Genomic DNA, 22556 nt, shown 5'->3' with positions numbered 1-22556 from the left:
AACCGTTTTACAATGTACATGTAAGAGACATGTACATGTAAGTGTATACAATGTACATGATCATATGAAGAAGTATATTTTTGGCTAAAAAATATGGACCTGTATTGACAAAGACTTGGCAAATTTGTGTGTGAGGCTAAGGCATGTGTGAAAGTTAACAAGCAGTGAACATAATATAAACCTTTAATGTACATGAACCAGATATGTAATGATCATCTAAGAAAATATGAGTAATATAATGCAGCGCAGTTCTACCAAACTTGCAGTGAATATCATTGTAAAAGCAATGTACATGTCACAAGGCATACAAGCAACATCAAAGTAAGAACAATGTACATGTATATGACATACAATGAACATAAACTTTATTACAATGTACATGTGTGAAAGTTAACAAGTAGTGAACATGAACCTTATATGACATACAATGAACATAAGGCATGTGTGAAAGTTAACAAGCAGTGAACATAATATAAACCTTTAATGTACATGAACCAGATATGCAATGATCATCTAAGTAAATACAATTTCGATGTAAAAGACATGCAGTGGATATGAGCATATTAAGAAGTATATTTTGTGTGAACAATAAAGACATATGTAGACAAATAATTTCTTACATTATCAGCTGTGAGGCCAGTTTCAAAGTTGGCTTCCCATTCGCCGTTGTATTTTTCCATATGGCGCATCGCATAAATGCCACAGTCATAAGTGTTGACGTTCGTTCTCCATGACATTTCCACTATGCGAGGCCTTAGAGGGCTGCTTATCATGTTGTAGCCCAGGGATACCAGGAACCTACCATAAGCAATTGCTTGCACACAAGCAGTAGGTGAGAATGCTGTAAAAACATGAGTCAGTGCTTGAGATAAGTGGTGGGAACTTACAATTTTAGCTGGGTAGTCTTTATACTTGTCGTGAATGGAGACATTTTCTGGTAAAATTTTGTTGTCAAGTATATCCAAAGTCATCTTGGTGAAGTTTAAGCAAAAGACATAGAAGTGGTCTGATGCGCACACAGGAAAGAAAACCTGCGACATAAGAATGTACAATCAACATCATGCAGAGAACAATCAATATAAGGATAATGTACAATGTTCAGTTACCAATATTGGAGTAGAGAATACTGGACAGAGTAATGTACATGTGGCTAAATACAATGTCCAATTAAGTAAGTCACAATGTACAGCATAACATGTGAATGAGCAGGGAAGTGGACATGTATGAGAGCAAAAAAGATAAGTAAATAATTCACACACATGAGAGTAATGATAGAGTAATGTACATATGGGATACTAGAATGTACAACTAAGTAATGACAATGTACAGCAAGCAGTTGACATTATTGGAACAGGGAAGATAACATGTAAGACAGGTGCTGAACCATAGTGATCAATGATGCGAATGTCAATGTACAACAAGTAATTGAGGTGATATATTCACAGAAGTGTCAAAAGCAATGTACATATAGACAATACCAGTGAACATTGTAGAAAACGAAAATGTACATAATACTATGTGGCAATGTAGAGTAAAACACAATGACAGTTTTGAAAGAGCTTACCAAGTCAAACTGGTTGACATTTGTAATGCCCTGGTCTCTGCACTCATAGGTGAGCCTTTCAACAAATTGCTCCATCCTTGTATTCTCAGTGAGCCTTACAATCTTTCTATCTTCTTGCTCTTGCTCAGGGGTGCTCGGGGGAGGATTTGAAGCATTGGGGAACAATAAGTGCTTATAAAAAAAATACAAGTTTATAAAAATATTTGTTAATACATAATAGATAATACAAGTATATAAAAAAAATAAGAAATAAATGAAAGAGATGTACATGTGCTATGGATGAGAAGAAAAGTCGCTGAGTTGAGCCGGCCATTCGATCCGAGTTCCTTTGGTTGAGGATACGTGCCCATGCATCAAGGAAGCCGTTCCAAATTTCGACGTCATCCCCCAAAGAAAGGAAATGGGATCTGTTGAGGAATGTGTTACCGTCATCGTAGAGCAAGTCCCTGAGGTTGATCAATAATTCAGTACAAGGAAATTATACCAATGGTTTAATAGTAGTACATCATAGATAAAACAAATCCAATGTACATCATATATCATTAGTTGTATACTAGCTAGTGTACATTGAAGACAAAAATATGCAATGTACATCAGAAGGTAGACAATGTACATTATAGAATAACAGAAAGTACGTGAAATTATTTTGTAAGTAGGTTGTGGATATTAGCCAATGTAAATCAGTCAAAAGGAAGTAGTTTGGCGAGTAGTTTATAACTTACTCATTATCTCCAGCATCAAAAGCAAAGTCTGCCAAGTAGGTGTTGTCTATTTGTCGCTTTCCTCTTTTCTCTTCTATTAGGTCGGAGTACTTGACCAAATATGGGGATCAGAATATTGCGGGTTTGATGATTGTGCGGCGTGGCCTCGAGGCTTCTTCATTTCTAGATTATGCATATTCAAACAGAAGAGATACGAGGGATGATGAGTTAATTGGGGTTCAAGTAAATTCAGCTTGGTACTGTACAAGAGATACAAGGGAAGATGAGTTACCGAGGTGGGGGGGAATGATCTTCTGACCCTGACTCGTCACTTCTTTGATAAAGAAACACATGTAGTTGAAGTTATGATGCGACAAGGAAGAACGTATGACGTGGCATTGGAAAATGATAACAAATGCATACCTCATTGAACTACTCAGAAGCGAGTCAGCTGGATAATCCTCCAGTCGCAGTGGATCATCATACACAACACTATGGGTTTAAAATTAGCAATGACCAAGAGAACCCATACTAACACACTAAGCATTGTACAGTGATCAACCTTAATAATCTAATGAACATGAAAGGAAGGTCAATGTACAAAACTATATGATTAGTAGTTTTTCGGGACAAGAGAATTGATTACAGTGATCATGAAAACCAACACAATGTATAGTAGGAAGGGTACATTGATCAAATAAATTGATCATATGCACCTTTTTGAGCAACCACAATTCACCATTCTTGTGTGAGATGATAGTAAATAGTACAATGAACAACCAAGGTAACAAAGTGAACATCATGGGGAGTTTAATGTACAACATAAGATTATGATCATAATGCAGAACATCAGTAACCAAGATGATCAACCAAGATATTTGTGATCATTAGTAACCAACACAATGTACAACAGGAGATGCAGTTAGCATACAGCCCAGTGAACAACCATAGTAATCCAATGAACATAATATAATAGAAGAATGTACAATTCCAAGCAACAATTTAAAAAAACATTAATACCTTTCATGTGATTGGATGTGAGGCTGTTGTGTAATTTCATCTACTTCAGCGTTGGAACTGGTGTAAATTCAATCATAAATATATTAAAAATCACTGGCATATGTTTACTTAGAAAAACACTCACACAAAGGAAATAGTCATGGAACAAAGTAACTAGTTCATGTTAGGAAATTAGTAAAATCCGGGGACAATGAGTCAAGTGTACAGTAGGAAAATTAGTCCACATAGGGATTACCCCATAGGCGGATCAGTGTTAGGCTTGTTGGTGTGGAAGATTTTATCAACATGTATGTCGTCGTGATCTTTGAAAATATTAGCCAGTGATAGGATTGGGGAAAATGATGAAGATGGTTGATCTTGTCGCGCTGATGGCCTCCCGACACCCAACTCCAAGTTCAGGTTGAAACTTGGGGCCTCAATATCACATACTGGTTCTTCTGGCTTGAGACGTGATTGTACAGGTTGGTCCACAATTTCCCAAAGTCGTGATGAGAGGAAGAAAGCGCTGTCTTGACTCATAATGGAGGGATTGTCTTGATCATTGAGAGGGGGAGAGGAATGGTTTTGGTGGTTGTGCGGCATTCTATAGCGAGTGCAAATCGCCTGAAGAATGGTTGGGCAAAGCTCTGACCATGGGATCACCAGTGAGTTGCGGGCCTTGGTTGAGTAATGCCGTCAACTCAATGAGATTTGCCGTGAACTTGGAACAAACATTCATTAAGTTTGATTTCCAAGTCTGAAAAAAGATAAGGAAACGTTAGATATAAAAAAACTGTGATAAATATGTAAGATGTAGAGTTCGTACTAATGAAAGGGCCCACCTCAAGGTCAGTGGGTGGTTGGTGTTGCTGTTCATGGTGTGGTTGTTGTTGTTGTCTGTGTTGTTGCTGTTGGTAATGAAAGAGGCCAATATACAATCCATTAATTCACAATGTACAAACAGTAGATAATCAATGTACAATATAGGGACGGCAATGTACAAATATATACAAAGTGTATGTTGTTGAATGTACACGCAGGTGGAACCCAATGTACACTAGAAGGAAGGTAATGTACACATATATATGTAGTGTATAGTGCAGAACAGAAGGCAGCATTATTATTCAGTCAGAAGGCATTACCTGTTGCTGTTCATCTTGTTGGTGTTGTTGGTGTCGTTGGTGTTATTGTTGTTGGTCACGTTGCTGCTGAAGTTAAGAAGTCAAATATTGTAAGTAAAATATTGCACATCACGGAAAATTATAAACATTGTACAACCTGATAAATAATTTGTACAATATAACAATCACAATGCAGAACAAGGTTATGTACAATATACAATCCATAAATTCACAATGTACAATATACGGACGGCAATGTACAAATATATACGAAGTGTATATTGTTTAATGTACACGCAGTTGGACACCAATGTACACTAGAAGGAAGGTAATGTACAAATATATATATATTGTTTAGTGCACAACATAAGGCAGAATTATTATTCAGTCAGAAGGCATTACTTGTTGTTGATCATCTTGTTGTTGTTGTTGTTCATCTTGTTGTTGTTGTTGTTCATCTTGTTGTTGTTGGTTTTGCTGGTGAAGTAGAATATTGTTAGGACAATGTACAATTAAAAACAACACAATTTGAATAGGAGCAGAGAGGATGCATTACTTGTTGTTGTTGTTCTTCATCATCTTGCTGCCCGTGCATGGGAGCAGGGATCCTTGGCAGAACAGTCCCCATGCCAAGTCCCGACCGGAACTCGTAAGAAATCCTGCTGCGGATAATTTCCCGCTTCCATACAGAGAGGAGCGAGAATGCACGGGGAGGCTTGTGGAGTTCTTTCTGTAGACTGTCGAAATAGCAGACCTAGAAAATAGTAGAAGTATAAATGTTTGAACTGCACCAATTAAATGATTACTGGAATATATAAGACAATTGACATCCGAATGTACATGAAAGTAGATGTATATTAAAAGAGCGGTTGCCCACAATGAACAATAAAATAGTTGACAAATGAACAAGCAAGCAAACAACAATGTACAACAAGTAGATGTGCATAGTAATGTACAATGGGATAATAACAGTGAACAATCATTATGTACAATCAAATGAGAACATGAAAGAACAACAATGTTCATTTAAATCAGTATAGTAATTGGATAATCACAATTCAGAACACATGAAACAAAAACAATGTACAATTAGGGGGGAAAAAATTGAACAATCAGGTAAGTCACAATGTACAAGGGACGTTGTAGGGTATAATAAGATTCATGGCACTGTACAAGGAACAGTTAGGTGAACAAGTATGATTAATGTTCAGATAAATGTACAATAGGATAATAACAGTGAACAATTAGTTATGAAGCAATGTACATATGTACAGTATCAAGTTGTTTTTTAGTGGGATATTGTGTACCTGTAAGAAAGGCAGAGGACCAGCAAAGAATCTAGTGGTGTCCTCTTGCCAAGAATAAGCTGAATGAAGCAATGATTCAATGGTGTACTTGCACCAGTTGTAGTTTGGGATGTTGTTGACGTCAATGGTAGTTGACAAGAAACTTGTGAGAGGTTGGGGGTTGAGCGTTGATTTAATGCAGCAGTTAACGGCCACGACTAGGAAGGTCCTCTTCCAATTGTCCGTTACTGGCACTGCAGCATCAGCAAGGTGCGTCGCCATCGTAGAAACGTATGGGGAACCCCTCTGGACGCCAACATATTCCCTCCACTCCTCCAGCATAAGCCTATAGTCAACATTATCATTATCCTTGTTGTCATCAACCAACAAGCCTCCCAGTGTAATCCCATACACCAAGTGCACATCGATATCTTTGATTTCAATTTCCCTGCCTCGGCGAAGCATGAGGGAGCCACTACCAACAGAATATCTGCTAAGAAGCCTAGCACTGAAGATAGGGTCATTATTTGGCATGTCTAATTCCAGTAGACCGCCGAAGCCCATATCAATGATTGCTTGCCTCTTGTGTGGTTGATTAGCAATAGCAGCAAGGAAGGCTTTGAATGGAGCAGTACTTTGCCTGACTTTGACACAGGGCTCAGCAGGGATTTTCTTTTTTGGGTTTTTCTACGTTATACCCTTGTATTTTTTCAATTTCTACGTTGTACCCCAAGCTTTTCAAAATTCCACACAGTACCCTAAAACTTACCTTTTTCAACGGACAATGCCCCTACCGCTGATTATACATCTTTAATTTCGTCTTTTTTTTATATTCCGGTGGAACGAATCTAATTAGTGAATAACTTTCTAAGGGCTAAAATATGTATAAGTCAAATTAGATCCAATAAATTTAAAAAAATAAATGAAATTAATGACATATAATCAGTAGTTTGGGTATCATGCATTAAAAAAGGTAAGTTTGAGGGTACCGTGTAGAATTTTTAAAAAGTTGGGGTAAAACGTAGAAATTGAAGAAACACAAGGGCATAATGTAGAAAAACCCTTCTTTTTTTTTGGTGGGGGCTTCACATCAGGAGGTGAATCACTACATTGTACATGTGTAAAAAATACATTGAACATTTAAGCAGAGTCTAATGTACACAGTTGGAAATTAGACTGAATAGGAATGTGTGACAGTAAGTTAATGTACATGACAATTCACAATGTACATACACCCAATATTAATGTACATGCGCATGGAAGACCAGTGAACATGCAAAAGAATAATAAAGTACATTGAAAAACACATATGTACCAAATCATCCTGACTAGGAATATGTGACAACATAGTATTGTTCATTAAACTGAACACTATTGTTCATGCAGAATAACATAGTGTCCATGCATGTGTAACAATAAATTAATGTAGATTACAGTTCGGAATGTACATGCATAGGATACAAGTGAACGTGGAATCATACTGAATAGGAATGTGTGACAATAAGTTAATGTACATGACAGTTCACAATGTACATACACCCAATATTAATGTACATGCGCATGGAATACCAGTGAACATGCAATAGAATAATAATGACATAAAAAAACACATATGTACCAAATCATCCTGACTAGGAATATGTGACAACATAGTATTATTCATTAGACTGAACACTGTTGTTCATGCAGAATAACATAGTGTCCATGCATGTGTAACAATAAATTAATGTAGACTACAGTTCGGAATGTACATGCATAGGATATAAGTGAACATGGAATCAGACTGAATAGGAATGTGTGACAATAAGGTAATGTACATTACAGTTCACAATGTACATACACCTAATATTAATGTACATGCGCATGGAATACCAGTGAACATACAATAGAGTAATAATGTACAAAAACAGAACACATATGTACATGCACCCAATATAATTGTACATGCAGAAGAATACAAGTGTACATGCATGGAGCACCTTACCTGGACTTAGTAGCTTTGTCCTTACCCTTTCCTATTTTGATCTTCAGGGCCTGCTCTGGGGCTTTCCTCTTCCCAGACTTTCTTGGAGCTGCTTCAAGTGGGGCCTTGGAAGTTCTTTCAGGGATCTTTTCTTTCCCCTTTGCAGCCATTGTGATCTTTATTCTGTTGCTGGGTTGGGTGCTGCAAGATATAATTAGGTTAATATTTAGGTAGGTGTAAACATTGACATAAAATAACTGTATTGTACATGGAGAACTTACGGCTGGACATTTTTCCTTAACCTTGCCCTCAAAGTAGCAATTGGAACCCTGCACAACAATAATTAATGTACATTATAGTAAGTGAAATGAACATGCATACAGTACTAATGATCAAATAATATATTTACATTGTACAGCAAGTACATATAATATAACATATTCCTTACTCTTCTTCATTTTTTGATTCATCTTCTGCAGGTATATTTACAGGACTGTGATGGGGTGATGATGGTTGTGAAATTGGTCTGTGAGTGACAGAGTCAGAAACTGGAAAAATTAGTATTAGGTGAAAAGGAGACAATGTCAATTAGAAGTGTACAACGACTTACATCTCAATATTTTATGGAATTGGGCCAGAATCATTAATGGGGGGCCTGCCATTGTACATCAAATATACCCCAATGAACATTTGTGGAAGTAGCAATAAACATTATTCAATGATCATTATGCAATAACCAATGTACAAAACAAATGAACATGTATCCAATTACCAATGAACATGATTACATCCAATGAACACAAGTACAATTAGTATGTGGTGAAAATAAGACAATTAGTACAACGACTTACATCTCATTATTTTGTGGAATGGGGCCAGATTCAGTAATGGGTGGCCTGGTATTGTACATCAAATATAACGAAGTGAACATTCATGAAATTACCAATGTACAATATTTAATAAACATTTATGCAATAACCAATGTACAATAAACAATGAACATTATGACTTACAATGAACACAAGTGTAATATCAATGTACAAGCACTTACATATCAGGATTGAGTGGGATGTTCTCAGTTTCAGGAATAGTGGTGCTTGGATCAGTAATATGTGGCCTGGCATTGTACCAAAAAAATGCGACATACAAGTATAATATCAATGTAGGAGGAACAATTATGACATACAATGATCATATGTATAATATCAATGTACAAGCACTTACATATCAGTGTTTGTTGGGATGTTCTCACTTCCAAGAATAGGGGGACTGATAGTGTACATTAGATGAAAACGCAATGAACATTAGATGTAATATCAATGTACAATGAAGGCAATGAACGCAAACAGTCATCTAATGTACAATTACTTACATATAAGATGATATAAATGTACAATTGAGACAAAGCTAACAGAGTGTACAACAGAATTATGAACAGTGGGAACATGAACAGTGTTTACTTACTTCTCAGCAGTTGTGGGATCAGCACCCTTCGTAGGACTTGTTTCCTTCTCAATAGTGGGCCTACTGAGGGGTTGTCATTGTACATGGTCAGTTAGTTTTTGAACAAGCAAGCAAATAAGAATGTACAAACTATGCACCTTGGATAGAAGGTGGAGTTCTTATTGTAATATGTACAAATGTACAAACATGAATAGAGTAAAGTACATTGCATTTAGGGAAATGTACAGCAATAATATGAAGTAGTCAACTTACTTCTCAGCAGTGGTGGGATCATGTTCTTTGGTAGGTATGGGGTCCTTCTGAGGTGTGGGCCTATCATTTTTGGGCAAAACATGCAAAAAATGAACAGTTATGTCAAGACAAATGTTGAACAATGTACATAACAAGTGTGAAGCAATGTACATTTCTATTCAGACAGTGTACAACATGTCTTAATAAAACATATTGGAGGGGGCTGTCATTGTACATGGTCAGTTAGTCTTTGAACAATCAAGCAAATAAGAATATACCAGCTATGCACCTTGGTTAGCAGTTGTAGTTCTTATCATTATATATTAAAATGTACAAACATGAATAAAACAATGTACATTGCATTTAGAGAAGTGTACAACAATAATATGAAGTAGTCAACTTACTTCTCAGCAGTGGTGGGATCAGGTTGTTTGGTAGGTATGGGGTCCTTCTGAGCTGTGGGCCTATCATTTGTGGGCAAAACATTCCAAAAATGAACAGTCATGCAAAGACAAAAGTAGAACCTAGTACTAAAGGAATAAATGTACTAACTGTTCAACAGTTACGGGTATGGGACCTGTTTGCTTGTCAGTAGCACCTGATGGGGTGGTACCTATTGGAGGGCTGTCATTGTACATGTCCAGTTAGTTATTGATGTACATGGTCAGTTATTCTTTGAATAATCAAGCAAATAAGATTGTACAAACAATGCACCTTGGATAGTAGTTGTAGTTCTTATCATAATATATACAAAAGTACAATTTTTAAAAAAACAATGTACATTGCATTTAGGGAAGTGTACAACACTAATAGGAAGTTGAACAATGTACAAAACAAGTCTGAAGCAATGTACATTGCTATTCCGACAGTGTACAACATGTCTTAACAAAACCTACTGGAGGGGGCTGTCATTGTACATGGTCAGTTAGTCTTTGAACAATCAATCAAATTAGAATGTACAAACTATGCACCTTGGTTAGTAGTTGTAGTTCTTATCATAATATATTAAAATGTACAAACATGAATAAAACAATGTACATTGCATTTAGAGAAGTGTACAACAATAATATGAAGTAGTCAACTTACTTCTCAGCAGTGGTGGGATCAGCTTGTTTGGTAGGTATGGGGTCCTTCTGAGCTGTGGGCCTATCATTTGTGGGCAAAACATTCCAAAAATGAACAGTCATGCAAAGACAAAAGTAGAACCTAGTACTAAAGGAATAAATACTCACTGTTCAACAGTTACAGGTGTGGGACCTGTTTGCTTGTCAGTAGCACCTAATGGGGTGGTACCTATTGGAGGGATGTCATTGTACATGTCCAGTTAGTTATTGATGTACATGGTCAGTTAGTCTTTGAACAATCAAGCAAATAAGATTGTACAAACAATGCACCTTGGATAGTAGTTGTAGTTCTTATCATAATATATACAAATGTACAATATTCAAAACAACAATGTACATTGTATATAGGGAAGTGTACAACACTAATATGAAGTAGTCAACTTACTTCTCAGCAGTGGTGGGCCTATCAGCTTGCTTGTCAGTAGGACCTGAAGGGGTGGAACCTATTGGAGGGCTGTCATTGTACATGTCCAGTTAGTTATTGAACAATCATATAATCAAAATTATAGAAACTGTGCACTTTGGGATACTAGGTGCATTTTGCATTGCAATGTACAACAAATTACAACTACTATATACAGTGCACTAGAACAATCATTTCGAAGTCAATATACCACAACTGTAGAATTAACATTTCGAAGTCAATATTTATTCTTGTTATGTCAATAGAATAGTCACTTGAAAGGCACTATACTATTTTGGTAATGTACAACCAATATATGCAATTTTACGAAATGTACAACAAACAATAACAGGCCCAATGTAGATAATAGCAGTGGTACTGAACAATACCAATAATGCAATGTACAATGATTTGATGAATATTATCCATAAAAATTGTTACTTGCTATATCAAAATTCATCATGCAATAAGCGACATGCGAAATACAATTGGAGTCACACAATGTACAAGCCAAAGTAGGATATTTGTCACAATTCAGAACATAATGAAGAAGCCTAATTCACAATGGACAGGGGTGAATACTTCTTTTTTTGTAATGTACAACCAGTATAGTTCAAGTTCAATGTACATTGTGTGTCACAAAATGTACAATAAATAACCACAGGTCCATTGTACAGATCAGCCTTGGTAATGAACAATGAATTGTACAAGGGTGTACAAAAAGCATTAATGCATCGTACAATGATTATATGAATTTAACCCATAGGAATTGTTCGCCTTCTATATCAAAATCCATCATGCAATAATATACATGCAAAGTACAATTGGAGTCACACAATGAACAGGCCAAAATAGAACAAGCCAATTTGAATTGTGCATCTTGTAACCGCCAAAAATATTAAGACCAAATTTGCAAAATTAAGTGACGATTTTCCCAAATGAAGCCAAATTACAATAAAGAAACTTATAGAATATCTTCACCCATTGTTAGTTGTGGAGATGGAGGAATGATTCTCAGAGGTGTTGGGCAAGGAAGTTTTCGTTGCCTAGGTTGCCTTGATTGCGGTTGTTTTCGTTGTCTTGGTTTCTTCTTCTCGCCACTGTCCATAAACACTACTGCCCAATCTTCTTTTGTGGTGGTGCAATTCAATTTTTTTGGGTGGTAATCGGAGTTTGTGTGGTGTGAATTGTAAGAAGTTTGGTTCTTTTTGAAAAATGGAGAGAGAAAATGGCGGAGAGAGAAACTGAAAGAGAGAGGAAATCGGTAGAGAGCGAAAATGGTAGAGAGAGAAAGTGATGAATGAAAAATATGGAGGTTGAGTGTGAAAAGTATATTGGGCGACGTGATTAGCAGTTGACATCACTTCAGTTATTAATGTGTGAACAGTAAGGGTCAAATCAGTTACTTTTTTAAATCTTCCCATGTACATTGCGAACAAGGGCTTGTACATTACGCCTAAACCGCTCCCGAAAAGCGTGCGTTTCATTCAGCTTATTTTTCTGCGTTTTGTACAAGGTGCAGGATGCTCATCCTACACCTTGGTGTATAATCTACTAATTGCAGAGAAACAACCCTTCTCAAACAACACTAAACATAACACTATACACAGCTATTAACAAGTGTATTCAGCCGATTTTTTTCTTCATTTGACTATTCAATCTCTACACAACTTTTAATTCTACCACAAACATTACATCGAATATTTTTTGTGATCCATCTGGATTCTTTACAGCAGCATTCCACAACGCAAAATTTTTGTTTCTCCAAATGTAGTATATCAGAGCAGTCAAAGCAGTATAGCAGACACTTTGTTGTCTCTTGCTCTTGTTTTTCCTTCCCCATCTCTTCCATGAAACATAAAGAATTTCTTGTGGAGAAGCACAAATTCCTAGCCAAGCCATAATAGCTTTACACACATTAAGACTACTGGGACACATAAAAGAGAGATGGAGACAAGAATCTTCACCAACTCTACAAATCAAGCACTCCTTGTCTAGAATAACACCAGGTCTAATCAGATGTTTGAAGGATTTATGTCCTCGACTTAAATGTAATTACTAATATATATTGGATCGTATTATGGAGATAATACTCCCTTCGTCCCAAATTATTTGTTACATTTGCTTTATCACAAAGACCAAGGAGGGAGTGGGGACCATTGCCATAACAAGAATTAACAAAAAAGCAAATAGGTAAATTGTGGGACCTATGTACTATACATGAAAATATTTACAAAAACCAAGGAGGGAGTGATGGCAAATTTGTAAATAAAGTGTGGGACCTATGTACTATATATGGAAATAGTTGCGAATGTAACAAATAAATTGGGACATACCTAAATGGCAAAATGTAGCAAATAAATTGGAACAGAGGGAGTAATTCGTTATACTGGGTCGTCTATACGCCTTGCTAGAGAAAGCTATATAACTTCGGATGAGTAAATAATAAACCCGAAGCCCAATGTAACGGATCCTCCAAGGTCACACATTAAACTTGGATCAACGAAATAAGCCTAGAGCCCAAGAAAGAGCCTTAGGGTGGCCGGCCAAGAGATGGGAAAAGGAGAGAAAATTCTGTCCTAAATACTTTTATATATTGGGTTAGGCAGAAAAGAAAAAAGATGATCAGATATCTCTTATTATTTTCTCTCTCCTATTCTCTCTCTTTCAAAGTCACGTATAACTCCAAGAAAAAAGAAAGAAGTTTTCTTCCTTTCCAACTAGCATTGGTGGAGTGTTGATCCGGGTTGGTGGACCAAGTAGAGGAATCGCATGTGAGGTTCTCTATCTGGATTACTCAAGCTTTGTGGAATTCACGCTACAAAGGTTATTTCTAAACTTATATGTGATCCTTAATTGTATATGCATGTGATCGATCCTGATTTAAGTGCTTATGAATTAGATTCATGAAATTCCGCTTATAATACTTATAGATTCCTATAATGCTCTCTAGTTCACAGCTTGCCTAATGCAACTAACCAGAAAATAAAAGCACGTTTAGGAATATTAAGAGAATTTCAGACCCAATATTGGCCAGACCCCTTCTCTGATAGATCTTCTAACCAGGCATAACCTTCCTTAATTTTTTGCAGCTGTAAGCCATTTATTATTGTTGTAAGCAGGTCTAAACATATTCTTCACTTTGTAGCTTTTCTTTCACACGAGCTCGCACTTGTTGGTGGCTTATACTCCCACCAATCTCTATCTCTCAAGTAAACACAGTGCACCGATTATATTGTTGAATAAATAAGAGAAGTGGAAGCAAGAGACAATTGCAAATGAACGTACGACTCTGCTTGCTTCAATTAAATGGAAAATGTTGGTTGTGCTTCAAAGAGAGTTAGTTCCTTAATTAAAATAATGTATTGCGTGGAATAAATTAGTCAAAGTTAGTTGCTATTAATTAGGAAGTCAATAGCTTGGAACATATATCAGTACGTGGTTAAGTATCAGAAAGTTAGTGGAGTAGTGTTAGTGGGTTTGTGTTCCTAAACTATAGGACTATTTGTTAGGTCAATTTCTTTTCCTATTTAATGCATTGTGTATGTCGAACTTCATTATGGAGATCATTAGTATTTTACTTGAGTTAATACTTTCCAGTTTTTCTGTATTTTTCTCTTATTCTCCTCCATCTCCATAAACTATCAGAAAATTTACTAGGCCCATATATCTAAGCTTACATATACAACTACTTAGCAACTAACAAGCAATGTGGCCGGGTAAACAATGATTCAACATTTAATCCACTAAAACAATTACTTTTTCATAATCAAATAACAAATCCTAAACTATAGCAGCTTACTTCTTAGGACGGATCAACGTAAAACTAGGAAGCTACTTACTACAACTAGCTTCCTACTAACTCTAAAGGATAATATTCCAACATTTATCCAAAGTACATCCTCCTTATTTGCAACCTGCCACACATATTCTCCAATAGCAACATTATTCTAGTTGTTGGAATGATTCAAATATTAGTTGCATTGTTTTAGGGTATTAGTTTCTAAGGCTAATCTAAGGTTGGTAAGTTTGTTAGTTAATCAACTCTAAGTCAATGGCTAAGTTAGTGGGTGTGTGGCAGAATATTAGGAAAATGTGGTTGTGCTTCATGTTTTAATGGGTTTGTCGATGAAGTAAGTGGGTCTTTAATTATGGGATACTTGTTCTTGTTTTATGTTTCCTTTGTTATTTATGTTATATAAGCTTGTATTTTGTTTCTTGAGTTAGTGGAAAATACAACCTGCATTATCATCTCTTCCACCATTGTTCATTTCTTCCTATCTCTTAGTTATATATTCAACATGGTATCAAGAGCCTTACGTTAGATTCGAGGGAGGGAAACAAAAAAGGAAAAATTGATTTTATCAGTCCCAACTATGGGCGCCCTGATAAAAACAGTCCCAACTTCAATTTACTATTGTTCAGTCCCAACTTTTGGGGGTATTTTACAATAATGGTCCCAGCAGGTTTCTAACCTGCTGTAGCAGGTAAACTCTTCTTCTTCCTCTTTCCTCCCTCCTCTCTTCACTGCTCCCTCTCCTCCTCTTCTCCCCTGCCACCCAACCCCCTCCCCTGCTACCCAGCCCCCTCCCCCGAAACCACCAACACCACCAGCTCCCTCCCCGCAACCACCACCCCTCCCCCACCCCCCGCAGTCCCCTCCCCAGCAACTGCCGCACCCCCTCCCCCTTTCCCCACCCTCCGCAGCCCCCTCCCCTTCCCCTGCAACTATCGTAACACCCTCTCCCCTTCTTCTGCAACCGCCGCACAACCCCCCTCCCCTCCCCTTCCCCCGCAAACGTTGCTGCAACGGTGACGAGGCGGCGAAGCGACGAGGCGAACACCGAGAGGAGGCGACGACTCGACGAGGGCTGAGTGAGAGGAGATGAAGACCGACGACTAAGAAGAGCCGACAAGGACTGTGCGCGAAGGGACGGGGAGGGGAGGGGGGTTGCGCGAGTGACGGGGAAGGGGAGGGGGGTGCGCGAGTGACGGGGAAGGGGAGGGGTTGCGCGACTACAGCGGGGAAGGGAGGGGGCGGTGCGACTGGCGGGAGGGGGAGGGGGGCGGGTGTTGGGGCTATGGGGTTGTTGGGGTGGTGGGTTAGGGGAGAGAGGGGGGGTTGGAGCAGGGGAGGTGGCAAGGAGGGGAAGGGGAGGTGGGAAGGGGGGTTAGAGCAGGGAGGGGAGTGGAGGTGGCAAGGGAGGGGGAAGGGGAGGTAACCTCTTAAACCGGTTACTGGTTAACCTGGACCATTATTGTAAAATACCCCCAAAAGTTGGGACTGAACAATAATAAATTGAAGTTGGGACTGTTTTTATCAGGGCGCCCATAGTTGGGACTGATAAAATCAATTTTTCCAACAAAAAAAAGGAGAAGGAGGATAAGGTTTTTCGAAATAAAACAAATCTTGAGAAAGTGTTTGTACACGTCCACTAATGGTATTCATTCAAATTCGCCCCAAATTCCAATTTTTAAGGGTGAGAATTATCATTTATGGAGTATCGAGATGCAACCTATGTTTCAATCCCTGGAGTATGGAATTTTGTTGAGTGCGGATATGAGGAACCATAGGAGCCACCGGAAGCAACCGATAAGAAGTTACGTGACAATCGCAAGTCAAATGTGAAAGTTTTATTTATCATCCAATCTGCAATGGATAATGATATATTTCCTCGGATTTCAATAGTGAAGACGGCAAATGAAGCTTGGAAAATCCTAAAAATGGAGTATAAAGGAGATAGCAAGGTAATTTCTGTCAAGTTGCAAAACCTCCATGGTAATTTTCAATCACTTAAAATGAAAGAAAAAGAGTATGTGCAAGATTATTTGTCTAAAGCGTCAAGTACAGTTAATCAAATGAGGTCATTTGGTGAAAATGTTCGTGACTCAACAATGGTGCAAAAGTTTTAAGGAGCCTAACAAAAAAATTTCAACCATGTTGTTGCTGCAATTGAGGAGTCAAAAAATATGTCCTCTTATAGTTTTCATGAGTTAATGGGTTCTCTTTTAACCTATGAAGATAAAATTTTAAGGTCGAATGAAAATGTCATGGAGAAAGCCTTCCAAGTTAAGGGGGAAATGTCAAATGAATGGCATTATGAAGAAGGTAGAGGTGGTGGTGATGGTCGTGGTCGTGGTCGGGATCGTGGTATGAGTAGTCGAGGTTACGAGGAAAGTGCAGGACGAGGTCAATACGAAGGACAACATCAATTTATGAGTAGCATCCAATGTTACTATTGCAAACAGTATGGGCATAAAGAAGATAGGTGTTGGGATAAGCAAAGATATGAGCAAGGTACACAAAGCAACTTCACTCAAAAAGTCGTGGAAGAAAAGAGTAACCTGTTCTAAAGTCATGTTCCTATTCATGGGGTCGTGTTCGTGGTACCTTATTTGTGGCAGCTGTTGTATTTCATGGTAATATGGAATGATTGAGTTATGTAGCATGAGAGTTTGAATCTAAGGAGAGTGTTGGAATAATGATTCAAATATTAGTTGCATTGTTTTAGGGTGTTAGTTTCTAAGGCTAATCTAAGTCAGCAAGTTTGTTCGTTAATTAACTCAAAAGTCAATGGCTAAGTTAGTGGGTTTATGGCAGAATATTAGGAAAGCGTGGTTGTGCTTCATGTTTTTAGTGGGTTTTTAATGAAGTTAGTGGATCTTTAGTTATGGGATACTTGTTACTGTTTTTGCGTTTTCTTTATTATTGCTTATGTTATATAAGCTTGTATTTGGTGTCTTGAGTTAGTGGAAAATACAACCTTCATTATCAGTTATTCCACCACTGTTCATTTCTTCCTTTCTCTTAGCTATATATTTAACACAGGTGTGAAATTTTTTAATCCAAAGGCCTCCATATATTTTTGGTCTACAAACCTAATCCCACAAGGTTATTATTTTTAAGAGGTTTTCTTCATTCAGAAATGTTTCCCTTGAATCTTTTGAAGATCAACAATAATAGAATGTAAGACCCAACATTAGAAAGTTAATGCCACTCGAATTCAACTAATTGACTCCCGTCAATAATATACATATATTGAAGAAGATGAACGAGCATATAATCAACATTATACACTATAATTTTTCATATAAATTTTCATGATGACTAAAACCTGTAAACTTTATTATAAATTTTTTCTCAAAAAGAAAAACAATTACATAAATAATTATACGGTTATTTCACCAAATACCCCCGACAATTCGCAAAATTCACAATATAACCTTAATGTTTCAGAAATGCACTGTATACCCCTGACTATTCGAAAACGTGCACCAGATACCCTTTTTCTAACTGCCGTTAACTCACCGTTAGCATTATTTACAATTTTTCCATCATTAAACCCTAACCCTAATTCTAATCTAACCCTAACCTTAATTCAAATCTAACCCTAACCCCTTGGCAGCCTCCACCCCACCCCAGCCACACCACCGGTCTCCCCCACCCCTCCCCCACCGGCGCAGGCCGTAGCCCAACCTCCCTCTCTCCCTCTCCCCTCCACTCCACCCTCTAAGCCTCCCGTCAGACGCGCAACCCCTCCCCCTCCCGTCAGACGCGCAACCGTCGGAAATGCAACGCAGAGGGAGGGGGTTGCGGGTCCGTCGGAAATGTGAGGCAGAGGGAGGGGGTTTGTCGAAAATGGGTTGCAGGTCTGAAGGGAGAAAAGGGATTGTGATGGAGGAGGATTGCGGGTCCGTCGAAAATGCGAGGCAGAGGGGGGGAGGGGTTGCGGGTCCATCGGAAATGTGAGGCAGAGGGAGGGGGGTTGCTGGTCCGTCAGAAATGCAAGGCAGAAGGAGGGGGTTGCGAGGCAGAGGGGGAGGGGGTTGCGAGTCTGACGGGGGAGGGGGTTGCAGGCTAGTGGGCAGTGGGGGGGCTGAGGTGGTGGGGCAGTGGGGGATGGGCTGGGGTGGAGGGGAAGGGGTGGGGGTGGGGGTGGGGTGGGGTAGGGGTTAGATTATGATTAGGGATTAGGTTTTAGATTAGGGTTAGGAATTAGGTTTAGAAGTTAGGGTTAAGGGTTAATAATGGCAATATCGTAAATAATGCAAACGGTAAGTTAACGGCAGTTAAAAAAAGGGTATTTGGTGCACAAAAATGAAAAGTCAGGGGTATATGGTGAATTGTTGAAACATTGAGGGTATATTGTGAATTTGTTGATTTGTCGGGGGTATTTGGTGAAAAAACCGATAATTATATTGTATAAATTTTGTTTAACTTCTTTTTTTTTTAGGGGAAAAGAGTCATTAGCAAGGATTATTTAATAAGAAAACATTAAAAGTGTTTCGCTAACAAGTGGTATGGGTTGTTGTTATGGAATAGTTGCACGGAAGCAAACATAAACTACTCTTGGGGGGGGGGGAATGCGGGCAAATTCCCTCCAATGATCAAGTCAGAGATTTGCCTATGAAGGATTTAGAAAGAGAAAGTAAAGACAAAGTGTGTGTGTGTGTGTGTGTGTGTGTGTGTTTAGAATGTACCTATAGAATAGTACCAAATGACTATTTATACTAGTATTCTTGTTCTGAAAGGATGTCTAGTGATTCTAATCCCTATCCACGTGTATGGCTATGATGAGCATGACTTGGGGGAAAGATTCCCCTATTTGTCCTATATTAGGTGACGGCCAACAATGTTGTCGGGCCACTTATGGACCTGATCTCAATCATCGTATAATGGCCGCAACCTGGTATGGTGCTGGTGGACGGACATACATGATATGTGTCCGCTAGTGTACTTGGGTACTACCTATACTACTAGCTCCCCAAACATCATTGTGGGTTTGGCCAAATCTTCTATTGAAATTCTTCTTATTGACTCTTCCAATTACAGACATTCATGATCTGGATGTGAATAAGTCGAATTACTTATCCTTCGATCTATTAGTGAATTATCTCTTTATGGTTTGTGAAAGAGATTTTGTTGTCTCCTGATTTCCTCTCAACTTTGTTGTCGTACCCTAATTGGATACATACAACATGGTTAAGCAATATGTTGAAATGATTCCTTGGACTTCGTGAATGGATCGACGTCTTACAACGGCATTGTACGCCCTAGGTATATCTACTACTAAGAATTCTGCCATTGCATCTCTGGTCATCTCTTTTCCTTCGATTTTAACCAACAGCTTGATTATTCCCTCTAGGATCTTAGACGCTCCCGTGAATCCTAACACTGGGTAGCAGACTGGCTGCAAGTGTTCTTAGCCAATCATTAGCTTATTAAAAGTCGATAAAGTTAAGAATAAGTTGGTCGGGCGAGACCAAAGATGACTTGACTTGAGGATTTTTGTTTCTGAATGCTAGTCCTAAATTCTTAAAATTTATCTTTATATGGTCAACTTCATACCTCAATGGATTATTTTTAGTCTAAGTATGACGAATTTAAATCATTTTAGTTTTTTTAAAGGTAAATCATTTTTGTTGGATTAGTAATTGATTTAGAATATGTCAAATAGGCTTTTGGTTTTCCCGTCATCAAGTGTTTGGACATCATTTTCCGCTCCATTATGAACTTCATACGTGATAAGTATTAATTTTATACTACCTTTGTGTTTTTTTCATTGCAACAAATGCCCTTTTGCACAAATATTAAGTAATGATTTCCTTCAAAAAAAATTAAGGATTGAGAGAGTAAAATTTGCCCAATTTTCCATATTTTTTAAATGTGGGGTAGATAAAGTAAGAGTATATAAAATGGCCACAATGACCCAAAATCTTTACTAAGAAAAAAATAGGAAAATTTGCCTGGAATAATCCCACCTTTGGCTGATCTTTAAAAAATAATCCCACTTTTGGATTATTCTAGAATAATCATACCTTTGCTTATTAAGGGCCTGTTCTCCCCAGCTTATTTTCAGTTCAGTTCAGTTCCAATCAGTTCAGTTCAGTTCAGTTCAGTTGCAATCAGTTCAGTTCAATTCAGTCATTTAATTCTCTGATAATAAAACAATGATAATTATTATTATTATCATTATTATTATTACTATTATTACAATTATAAATATTAATATCATTATTACAATTATTATTATATTACTATTATTGTTATTATTACTCTTGTTACTATTGCTTTTAATATTATTTTTATTAATAATAATAATATTCTTATTATATAAATATTGCTAATTATTATTTTGTAAATACTTTTTTTTCCTATATGATTCGGCTAATTATATTGAAATGATAATTCAAGCCTAAGAAGTATTCATTTCAATATTATTTGTCATTGTTCAAAGTACAAAGTTTTTAATAGATGATAACACTAATAATATTAATAATAACAACAATAATACTTCTCATTGTTGAAATGACAAAAGAAGACCCGTTTTGATAAGTGAAGTACTAGGCAAAATAATAATAATATCAATCATTAACTAGTTTTCATAATCGGTTAATTCTTCGTCTTCTTCTTGTCCAAATATTTGCTCCATCACCTCGGGATTATTCTGCATTGAGTCCCATATTTCTTCAGTTATTTGTTGTCGCACACTATCCATAGCTATTTTTCTGTTATCATCGTACATATTATGATCAGCTCTTTGTTCCATGACTTCAATTTGGTGTGTGAAAGGAATCCCTAGATCATGTAAACGAATAAAATTGTGTAAGGTAAAACAAGTACAATAATTTTCAACTGATTAGCCTCGTCCATTTGCGGCATCGATTTTAGCACCTTCCACCTATTTTTGAGAACGCAAAGACCCTCTCAATTACATTTCGACAAGAAGAATGTCGGTAATTGAATTGCTCATACATTCCTGTGGTGGAGTCCCTCTTCTGAAGTCAGGCAAATGGTACCTCAACCCAGGTACTAGATATGGACTCAAGTACCCGAGTGTATTAGGATACGCTGAATCGACTACATAGTATTTTCCTGTACAACAATCATAATGTTAGTTTGTTAAAGTGCCAGGAATTTTCTCATATTATTCATGCAATATAAGTTAGCTAGTACCAGATGGTGGATGAGGGAATCCCATTCTGGCATCTCCTAAGCTTCGCTCCATACAGTTGTATATCATGTGCACTCCCTTCGTAGCCCACATTGATGTGAGTAACCAACATATTGAGTGAACACACAACCATCACATTCCATGTCTTGTCCCCGTGACGATCTCTAAAAGCCCTGCCTACATCATCTTGAACATGATTGTATAAGGGTACCATCTATGGCACCAACACAATCCTAAAAACAAAAGTATATATCTCATTACATTGAGACTATACATGTTTATATTAAATTATGTTAATTAATAATAAATGTCATGAATGTAGGATGAGTACCTTAAGAAACCAGTATTTGATGTTGCTTTGTATTTCAGGAGTGTCTCATACATACTTTATGTGGTCGAATTATTTGACTCGACAATGCTTCCAATGCTTGTAATACCTTTTTGAAATACTTCGAAATAGTTGATGTTGAGTGTTGAAATCTTTCAGCAGCATCACGAACAGAAGCAGGTTTAGCTAGCATGTACAAACCTAACCCAAGTTGCTCTTCAATGCTTATAATCTACCAGCTACTAAGAGTTGTTGTTCTCTAAGGATATTAGCAAGACTTATAAATACTCTCTACTTAGCCGAAGTTGTTCTTTACACAAATTACGATGGCCTGTCAACATCCTATGTATGAAATGATGCCCCGTTCTCCCCCAAATGCAAAGGCATCCGTTCAACTTGGGTTGTCAATCTCCTCAG

The 22556-nt window shown here is 37.6% G+C and overlaps 1 long non-coding RNA gene across 1 annotated transcript; it reads right to left on the bottom strand.

Moving 5' to 3' along the window:
• Positions 1–8244: 8244 nt before the first annotated feature.
• Positions 8245–9128, bottom strand: LOC125495925 (uncharacterized). The gene is made up of 5 exons (XR_007272311.2): positions 9099–9128; positions 8859–8903; positions 8686–8751; positions 8486–8530; positions 8245–8289 (listed from the first exon to the last, which is right to left on the bottom strand). It is a non-coding gene; the product is annotated as an uncharacterized LOC125495925 (long non-coding RNA).
• Between the last annotated feature and the right edge of the window lie 13428 nt (positions 9129–22556).

Source organism: Beta vulgaris, chromosome 3 (genome assembly GCF_026745355.1).
Source record: "Beta vulgaris subsp. vulgaris cultivar EL10 chromosome 3, EL10.2, whole genome shotgun sequence".
Taxonomy (NCBI): Eukaryota; Viridiplantae; Streptophyta; class Magnoliopsida; order Caryophyllales; family Amaranthaceae; genus Beta; species Beta vulgaris.
This window is presented reverse-complemented; position numbering and strand designations above follow the sequence as displayed.